The sequence below is a fragment of the Octodon degus genome, unplaced genomic scaffold (genome assembly GCF_000260255.1).
Source record: "Octodon degus isolate 3935 unplaced genomic scaffold, OctDeg1.0 scaffold00150, whole genome shotgun sequence".
NCBI lineage: Eukaryota > Metazoa > Chordata > Mammalia > Rodentia > Octodontidae > Octodon > Octodon degus.
In genome coordinates, this window is record NW_004524726.1 from 3,326,262 (window position 1) to 3,337,058 (window position 10,797).

The following is a 10,797-nucleotide window of genomic DNA, read 5'->3' on the forward strand; positions in this document are numbered from 1 at the left end:
TGTGATGTACATAGTATTATTATGCATCAGATGCAGTGAGTACTTAGGATAGAAATTAATTTCAATAATATGTCTTTGCAAATTGAAAGTTTATGGTATCTTAAATGCATAAATGCTATAATTATAGTAACAATAACTATTATAGGATTGTAGAGATGAAACTTAGAGATCACTTCATGTAAGACTTATTTTTAGCTATAAAGAGATTATATTTAGAAATGTCAAGTATTTTGCCCACAGTAATAAGACCAATAAATCTCAGAACTTAGATCAATTTTGCATTCCATGTGCCAGATCCTACACTACATGCTGGGATGCTTGCATCACAAGGCACATCCAGGCCCTCGCCTCAGAAAGCCTGTAATAAATATGCCCAGAAAAGAAGAAATATGGATCCAAAGATAGATGGTTCCTCTTGGATCCAAAAACAATGCTTTTTAAGATGACAGCTTGAAGGTAGGAATGGAATATAACATGATATGACAAAGTTGTATAAGGGGACCCAGATTGAGAAATGATATAGCTTTTTCAGGGAGCTATATAAATTTAGTATGTTTTGGCAGACTGCAATAGAAGGAGGTTAAACAAGAAGAGATTGTTGGGTAGTCTTATAACTTATGGTGAGAAATTTATGCTTAAAGAAAACTACCAAAACTTTTAAACAGATATTCAAAAGTAAAATTTCAATTTTTGAAGAATATTTCTAAGTACAGCAGGATAAGGGACTGGTAACAATTAGATGATTAGAGTAAGGAAGATCCTTTAGAAAGTTGTGTATCTAAGAAAATAAGGCAGATTTTGGGTCTGTGTGTGTGTGTGTGTGTGTGTGTGTGTGTGTGTGTGTGTGTATTTGGTACAGCCTCCCCAGTGCTGGGATTACAGTCATATACCACCATGCCAAGACTCGGTGGCTTGCTCAGTGTGCCCAGGGAGGGGATGGTGTGGCCAGTTGTGCCAGGGATAGAACCCTGGTCCATGCTGTTGCTTATGTAGGCACTTAGTCTGCTGAGCTATCTCACCAGCCCAGCTTTGAGTCTTAATACATTGAATTCTTTTGAATGACATAAGTGTTAGAAAACAGATACATTAGTGTTCACAAAATACAAAGAGACAAAAACCTGTTTTTTCCCTCCTTAAGTCATCTTCAACCCCAGTTATACATATTTAGGACAAGAAGTGACATTGAGGAGCCCAGCCTGTGGGTTTCCAGAATGGTTGTATGATACCTCTTGTCTAACACCCAGTGCACACCCTTCCGCTCTACCATGCTGCTGCAGACCTCCAAGAAGGAATTTAGGGCCTGTATTGCATTAATTCAGAGTCTGAGAGCTTGAAGTTCTGGGCAGGCTTTCCTGAGAAAAGAAGACCCAATCAGGGTCCTGGTAGCCAGAACTAGAGGAAACACGTGTTTCAGACATTTATGACCTGAATTCTGAGATAAATGTTTTCTCCTGTCAGGGAAATCTCAGGAAAATTAATTTAAGGTTCAATCTCAGTGAATAATGTTGTCCAGTTCAGTATGAAAAGTAGTCTAATGGCAACTAATTGTTCTCAACAATCTCATTGTTAGGCTGCCCCTAAAACAAGGAAAACAGTTTATATTAGTTAAAATCTCTCTTCCTATAATTTCTTCTCATTGATATTGGTTTTTATTTTCAAGCTGCCTCAGATACATTATGGAAATATTTGGAAAAAAATAATGAAGTTCTGTCTTGTGAGCCTCCAGAAAGCCATCCTTGGAGCATCTTCCATGTGAGTAAAAACCACAGGATCATGCCTGGGCTTATGAAATGAGCACAGATAATTAAGGTTATTTCAGGAGTCAGTCTTAGATTCAAAATAATGGAGCTCTTCAATATTGCCTATGCAAGCAGAATGAAATGCTCAAGGATTCAAGAGAACATAGTCAGGACCCAGAAACTAAGATGCCTGTTCCACTGAAATCCTAGGCCTTCTAAGGCAGGCATCATCTGCTGTGTACTTATCTTATGAATGGTTCTGTAATACTGAAGACACAGTGACACATTCTACAACTGCATTGTGTTTGTGGCTTGAAATTCACAAAGTTTTGCTCCTTTTTTTTTCTTTTGGTACAGTGGGCTTTATTGATGGTGTTCAAGGGCAGCAAGCCACGGATCCCAAGGCCCCTCCCCTTCTAGGGGGCCTGGGATGGAAGCTTGTGAGAGGGAGATTCTCAGTGTTGGGACTGAGTAGGGCAATGACTTCTATAGTGTGGTATCTCCATCCCTCTGGTCTCACTGGGTTGTGATGGGGGTCACTTATTCCTTGGAGGCCATATGGACCATGAGGTCCACCACCCTGTTGCTGTAGCCAAACTCATTTTCATACCAGGAAATGAGCTTCACAAAGTGGTCATTCAGGGTGATGCCAGCCCCAGCAGCAAAGGTGGAAGAGTGGGTGTCACTGTTGAAGTTGTAAGACACAACCTGGTCCTCAGTGTATCCCAAGATGCCTCTGAGGGGACTACCTGATGCCTGTTTCACCACCTTCTTGATGTTGTCATATTTAGCCACTTTCTCCAGGCGGCAGGTCAGATCCACCACTGACACGTGGGAAGTGGGCACACATAAGGCCATGCCTGTGATCTTCCCAATCAGCTCCAGGATGACCTTGCCCATAGCCTTGGCAGTGCCAGCTGATGCAGGGATGATGTTCTGGGCAGCCCCATGGCCATCATGCCACAGCCTCCCAGAGGGGCCGTCCACAGTCTTCTGGGTGGCAGTGATGACATGGACTATGGTCATGAGTCTCTCCACAGTGCTGAAGTTGTCATGGATGAACTTGGCCAGTGGGGCTAAGCAGTTGGTGGTACAGGAAGCATTGCTGAGGATCTTGAGGGAGTTGTTGAACTTCTTGTAATTCATAACCATCACAAACATGGGGGCATCTCAGAAAGGGGCAGAGATGATGACCCTTTTGGCACCACCCTTCTGGTGAGCCCTGGCCTTCTCCATGGTGGGGAAGACACCAGTGGACTCCACCACATACTCAGTTCCAGCATCACCCCACTTGATGTTGGTAAGATCTCACTCTTGGAAGATGGTGATGGCCTTTCCATTGATGATGAGCTTCCTGTTCTCAGCCTTGACAGTGCCATGGAACTTGCCGTGTGTAGAATCGCACTGAAACATGTAGACCATGTAGTTAAGGTCAATGAAAAGATCATTGATAGCCACAACATCCACCGTGCCAGAGTTAAAAGCAGCTCTGGTGACCAGGCGTCCCATACAGCCAAATCCATTCACTCCAACCTTCATTATCTTGTCTGGATCACTGCTGGCTGCACGGGAAGCTCACCCCTTTCTCTGAGCTCCCAGTTCCTCCCTAGGGTTCTGTCATTGCTACAGCAGTGAATTCTCCCTTAAGCCTGGACTTCAAAGGTCTAAATCTAAAGATTTCCTCTCCTCCCTCTTCTTCATATCATGCAAGTTTGAGTTTCTTCTTGTGGTCATATAAAACCTTTTATAATCCCAACACCTACCACATGAGCAAGAAGAGACTTACTATCTTTAATCAAAGGAACATTTAGTATAGCAGAACACTAAAAACATCAGAAAAAAGTTCAACCTTGTCATATGGTGACCTTGGCCTAGAAACATCAGCACAAAGTTTTGACAGAAAAGTCATGATTGGGTTCAGCATTTGTTCCTAACTCTTCTTCCATTACCACCTCTCCAAGCCTCTCCACCAAGGTAAAGTTTTGCCAAGACTGGTGATGTCCTGGTGAAAAAGCATGACCTCTACCTGCGATCCCTGACCTCTGCACTCTAAATGCAATCTTCATTGATTGATATACACAGGTGATGTAATTTCTCCCCCTACTAAGATCAAACTGAGAAAAGCTGAAATCCAGTAGTGGCTGGGAATCACTCTGGAACATGCTGATAACCATTTGTAATATTGCCCATAATTGCAATGCGGCACGGTGAGAAGTTAAGCTCACCTAACAGATAATATAACCTAAAAGTAAAAGAGCTTTTTTCCTTTTTCTTTTTTTTTTGAAATAGAACAGTTCTGCTATTATTTTGATGAGACATTTTCCTATAACCTGCTTGGATTAAGAAATAGGACAATTTTTTTAATTTATGAATTCAGAGTTTTAGCTAAGCATTTATAATGGCTAATGTCAGACTTCATACATATGTGTTACATGCATGCATACACAGATATATGCTGACACATGTACACACTCAGCTTTAGAAACAGGCTTTTCTGATAACTAGAAAATGTTCCTCTTTTCTGGAAAAAAGCATATTAAGCTATTTCCCAGTCCACCCCAGGCAATACCCAGTTCTGTCCAATTCAGTGAAAACACTATGATTAGGTTTAGCAGACAGCTCCTTAGGGAACAATTTCACCCATCATCCTCCATCCAGAGTGAGAGGATATTTGGTTCCAATTCTTCACTCTCATTTGCTAAAGAATAACACTTAACTTTCTCTTTGCTGTATGACTTTGCAGAAACCTTAATGAGCATGAGTCAGTATGACTTGACCATATTATTTGCTTTACACAATGAAACATTAGTGAACGCAATGTGAGCAGAGACTTCAAATGCACTTACACAACTTGATTTGGCGCCTATCATGTCTGCCAGAATGGGAAGAAAATCATGACCCTAACAGTCAGTCACTGCGAAATCACACATGTGGAGCAGAACGGAACCAGCCTATAATCCCTAATCCAGCCCAGGGGAGCCCCAGCCACCCCACAGACTCATGAGCCACAAAGATAAATGCCCACCGTTGTAAACTCGCAATACTTTGTAAATTATTTTAAAGTGCATTGTACTGGATTTATTGTTGCAATAACTGAACTACAGGATGTTCCAGAACTAAAATTAGCAGAATTGAAAAGAACACTAGAAATTACCAGTTCAAAATATGTACTTTCTGCACAAACAGAATTAAATAGAAATGATCCTCGTGTTTTCTAACTAGATTACCTAAGAGTCCAGCACTCCATTATATTGTTTACATCTTTTTATTTTATATATGACTCTCATTAGGAGAAGTCAGTTAAAATGTAAAGGAAAATCAAAAAGGAAAAATTACCCTTTTGGATTCTAGTACAGCCACAAAAATGTTAGCATACAACACTAGACTCTATCCTGCTAGGAACTATTTCCTTAAAGTTGGTCAACCTCTGATAGCATATGGCAGCTTATTATAAAAAACAATTTTAGTATTTCTATAACATTTGGGATGATATATAGTTACAGAAGGATAAATGTAGTCCTAATCTCTATCTGGTAATTTATTAAGCCATTTTTCTCAAGAAAATCTATGAGTTACTGAAATTACAGATCTAAAGTAATCATTTTAGGTAAGTCAGTTATCACTGAAAAATTCTTCAACAGGAATTTCATGGTAGAAAACAATTGAATACTTAGGCAAGTGAAATGTGTAGATTACACAGGACTACACCTTTTTTAAGCCAGGGAAAAAAAGGTAGGGGGGCGGGCTGTCTCTATCACGTTTCCAGGCCTCCGAAGCTCGAGGACCCAGGATCCTATTCTGAGACAGTGCTCTCTCTCAGTTAATCTCTCAGTTAATTAACAGAACAGGTACCAAGCAAGTAACCGGTAGGGATCACCCAAGTCTTCTCAATTCATCAATACACTGACTATTTGAACCAATTTCCTGCGACTAACCTCGAGACTCCTATGGAATCTAAAAATCCATAATTTTCCTCACTTTTAACTTCATTTGGTCCCATTTCAGTCACAAGGAAATATACCCATTCCCCAGAGACACTCATTTATTTTGTTTATATTAAAAGCCCACTTTCAGAGCCAGCCAGATAGCTCAGCGGATTAAAGTGCCTGCTTAGGCAGACACAATGGCCAGGGGTTCGATCTCCAACCTGCTGTGTGGGCCCTGCACCCAGTGTGTGCTGAGATGGTGATTGAGACTGAGCATGGTGGCACATGCCTGTAATCCCAGTGCTTGGGAGGCTGAAAAACAGGAAGCATCACTACAAGTCCGATCTCTGTAGTGTGACCCTGTAGACACTGTACTAAATACATTTTTTAAAAGCCCATTATCTTTTTAATTTTTTTGGCAATAGACCTTAATGATCCATTAAACTTAGTGAAGGAATGAAGCCAAGAATAATTCTAACAGTCTTCAAAAGGAATATAATACAACATTAAAATTTCTAAATGAAGGGCCAGCCAAATAGTTCAGCAGATTAAGGCACCTGCACGCAGGCGCAGGGGTCAGAGGTTTGATCTCCAGGCCTGCTGTGCCGGACCCGCTCCCAGGGCATGCTGAGAAGGCAACTGAGACTGGGCATGGTGTCATGGTGGTGCACGCCTGTAATCTCAGCTCTTGGGAAGCTATAAACAGGTGGATCACTATGAGTCTAATCTAGTAGTGAGACCCTGAACACCTAAAGGGTGCAAAGTGTGATGGGAGGGCACGGTGTAAGAAAGCTGCTCAACCTATGGTGGTCAAGAGTAAGAGGAAGAAAGGAAATGCTGGGCACATGAAAGCAACCTTCCAGGTCATTCCCCAGTGACTCATCTTTTCTCACCTATAGGGTGTTCAGGGTCTCACTACTAGATTTTTTAGCCTTCCCTAAAAAATACAAAAAAAAAAAAAAATCTAATGAAAATAGGCTGATTCTATACCCTTCTAAAGATATTTTAGGTCTTTTAAGTAACAAAACATAAAACAAACTATATATATTTTTTTCCATCATAAAAATGGTCATTCAGAGTGGTTATGCAACCTCATAAAATTTACACAATAAATGGCAAAACCAGAGATTTTCAGAATAATAATCCCTATAAGTCAACCCGTTATCTTATGAGGAAAGAAGAGGAAGCATGGAGTAGGTCACCTCCTGGTCTGAAATCTTTCTTACCTCAAAGACAGCTGAGCATTTTCCTTAACAGGAAATGCTCCTGATTAAAGAAAGTCCATGGATAGGACTTCCGTGAACTGAGACAAACTGACGTACCCACCATAATCTTTTTATGATCTCTTGCACCCGAATTGAGGAATCGAATCCCTAGACTATTTGCAAATTGTGGCTTTAAGATGAATATCTTACTCACTTTCACCTCATTGGGCAAAAATACCTGATATACACTACTTACAGGAGATGCTCATCTTGGGTCACCGTTTCAGAGCACTTATGGCTGATGGGCTGCAAAGTGTGATGGGAGGGCACAGTGCAAGAAAGCTGCTCAACCTATGGTGGCCAAGAGTAAGAGGGAGAAAGGAAACGCTGGGCACATGAAAGCAACTTTCCAGGCCATACCCCAGCGACTCATCTTTTCTCACCAAACTCCACAGCTTTGCAGCACATTAACCTGTGACCTCACCGTGAGTCAACCCAGTGATGAGCGCCTCCACAATCCATTCACCTCCCAAAGTCTCAAGTAACAATGTGTGAGACTCTGAGGTACATTTTGGGTCTAAATTGTCATATGTCAAGACCTCCACTAGATTATCACGTTGCCTGCCATATTGTTGCATTGCCTGCAACCTTTTTGAAAGCTAAGCAGAAACAAAGACAAGAAAATACTACCGGATGCCTTCAGTTATCAGTGTCCATCCACCAGCAATGTCTGGTTGAACACAGTGTATTTTTAACACGTTAGGGAGGCTGATTTTGTCACGGAGCTAGCTTATCACAGCATTTTAATGAACACCTATAGGGTGCAAAGTGTGATGGGAGGGCACGGTGTAAGAAAGCTGCTCAACCTATGGTGGTCAAGCCTCATGCCTCATGCCTCTTAAGTCAATGTGTTCCTCATTACAGTGCCATTATCTAGTTTATTAACCTCAAATAACTTCAAAGTCACAAAAGTGTACTTTTACTAAATAAGGTTACATGTATATCTACTTCAATTCAACCTCCAAAACTTAAGTCAAGCTTTTTAAAAGGATTTCACAACATAATCTATAATAAAATAATATATCCTTTCTTCTTGATCTTCCATCTCATGGATCTTCCACAAGTCAGGGGACACTTATTTTCTGGTTTACATTGTTCTTCACTTGTTTCACATGTTATTGCACTTTCTCCTACAATTAGGTAGTGAAGTCTTCAAGTGGGAGTACTGTAACATATTTTTATCACTTAGAAAAGCCACACTCAATACTCAGCATTTGCAAGAACTCAGTAGAGATTTTTTTTTTTTTTAAGATAGGGTCTCTCGCCATACAATTCAGGCTGGGCTTGCGGTCACTTTGTAGCCCAGGTAGTCTCAAAATTGCCAGGATCCTCCTGTCTCAGCCTCATGAGTGCTGGGATTACAGGTATGTGCCACCATGCCCACTACAGATTTCTTTAATAAATAAAACGTCAAGATTTTTACATTTATAGTGGATTATGCTCAGATATCCGTACTTCAAGCAAAAAAATTCAATTAAAATCCAATAGTATAACATCTAATTAAATTGAATTCTTGTGAGAAATGTTCACAAGTAGAAACATTTACCCATAAGAACAAAGGCATTGATAACACTATTAAATAAATTACTAGACATATAAAAGAGCCTAAAGGTAGGGTCCTTATTATCACCAAAGTTCAAAGTATATTCACTTCAGATTGGCTAAATCTTAACACATAATTCAGAAATTTGTTTCTTTCCAAAGTATCATGTATTATATCGCTTTATTTCCTAGTTGTTGTTGGTGCTGTTATTGTTGTTTTTTAGTGGAACCAAACTCAAGTTCAGTTCTCTTTAACAATTTACAACACAGGATCCTTTTACAGAACAAATTATCTTTACATACAATCAGCTTTTCTGTCAGCACATCTCTGTACATCTTGCTAAAGCAACAAGCTCTGCAAGACAAGGTTAAAATTAAAAATACTGACTTGCCATAACATGTCTTAAGATAGTAGGATTTCTTTTTTCCTTTTAAATAATGTTTTTTTTTAAATAAGCTAGTATTACTTACTGTTCGATTAAAATTTAATTGGCTAAGAAAAGGCTTCTTTCTTTTTTCCTTAAAGAATATCTTCAGCAGCAAGATGATTATTATAAGAAAAATGCTATCTAAGTATCTTTACCAGTACCAGATATCATGACTAATTTTTCTAATAATTCTTTATAATTTCCAAGACTGAGTCTATAGAATCCATTTGTAACCTAAACAGAAGGTACCTATGAATGTGAAATAGCTATATTTCTTTAAAGGTGCTAATATATAAAGTTACGCTGAAATAACAATGTAATTTAACTGCATTATAAGAAATTACTGAAATTGCCTCCATTTACTACTCGACTACTGGAAGAGATGAAGTTTGCATGAATATTGGTAACCTAAGCTTTCTCATGCATGAAATGAAAAATGGTTATTTGGTACAAATGGTTATTTATGCCAATCATTTGAATAAATGTTAAGGTATTCTTCCAGGGGAAATTAATTATTTTTTTATAAATCTATACTTCTTTAGGACAAAAACTAACAGTGTATTATGAATTTTACATTTAAAGAAAAATTTCACAGAAATCTAACACATGCCTAAAAAGACTTTACAATGTAGCTCAAGACAGTGTCAAGAACTGCTGGATGTTATGATCGAAGGCAGAGCATTTTGGGTAGCAGTGTTAACTCTTACTTTTTTTTTCACAATTCACTTTGTGTTTTAAAGTGAACCACTGCCCCACTGTGAAAGTTAAATCTCCTGAGACCAGGGCTTCTGAAATCGCTCAACCCCTGACTGACTCAATGAAACTTGTGCTGTCAGTGACTGAACTCTGTCACTAATGTTTTCAGATCCAAGCTCAAAACCCAAGGCCCTGATTTTCCACCCTAAGAGTCTGGGCCACACTGGTCCCAACTCTGCTGACCGCCCTGAATCCCCCAGCACTTCTGCTGTGGTGTGGATGGCCAAGCAGGTCCTACCCTAACTTCCTAAGTCCTGTCTGATTGAGAATTAGCACTCCTGAGAAAGAGGGTCTGCCTGTGGACACCACCAGGGAGGGTCCCACCCCAGTCTGCCTCCATCTCCATAATGCCTTTGGTAACTTGGGAGCCGCTCGGTCCTTGGGGACAATGTTAAGGACCCACAGGGACCCCTGGCTTGGGGTTTTGGGCATTCACAGCTTCTTAACCAGTCTCTCACAGTCCTTGTTTAGGGTGCCAATGACATTTTTTGAGAAGGTAAAATATTCTGAACGTAGAACCAAAACATTAGTTGTTCTGGCCATTGTATCCTACTCAGGGCCCAAATTTTCGACAGAAAGACCCTACCCATCTCCATCCCACCCACCGTCCCCTCAAATAATACACCAGGAATAGCTGAAAACTATACACATGCTACGCTGTAAAAATGTGGTGTTAACACTATTGGGAAGAAGGCTGTGGATTGCAGAATGCTCTTTGAAGAAGACAGTATCTTTCTGCTCCCCACACGCCTGCTCCTGCAAGTTCTGTCCTTCACAGAAGGCCCTTCGCAGGCCAGCAAAGTGTGGAGTGGCCACGGTGGCTGCTCCCTGCCCAGGGCAGGTGTGCACAGCTGGAGCAGCTGGACAGCACCCGGGCCGCGGCAGGGATGGAAATGATACTGACTCTTCAAAGGACATCTTCCCAAGCCACCTGTGCGTATCAGGGCAAGCAGGATGCCTTTCCACTCCCTGGGGACCCAGCTGGAGGTGATCGGCTGGTCCTTGGGAGACTCAGTTCTTGTCTTCTTTTTTGTCATCATCCTCCAAAGGATAGGAGTGCCACGTCAGCCGCTCCTCACAAAAGGAGATGACAACCTGTGGGCACTTGATGTTGACCTCCTTGGCAGGGACCAAGTCGGCC

The 10,797-nt window shown here is 40.8% G+C and overlaps 1 pseudogene; it reads right to left on the reverse strand.

Annotated features, from left to right (window-relative positions):
• Positions 1 to 2,279: 2,279 nt before the first annotated feature.
• LOC101569291 lies at positions 2,280 to 10,574 on the reverse strand (annotated as a pseudogene).
• Between the last annotated feature and the right edge of the window lie 223 nt (positions 10,575 to 10,797).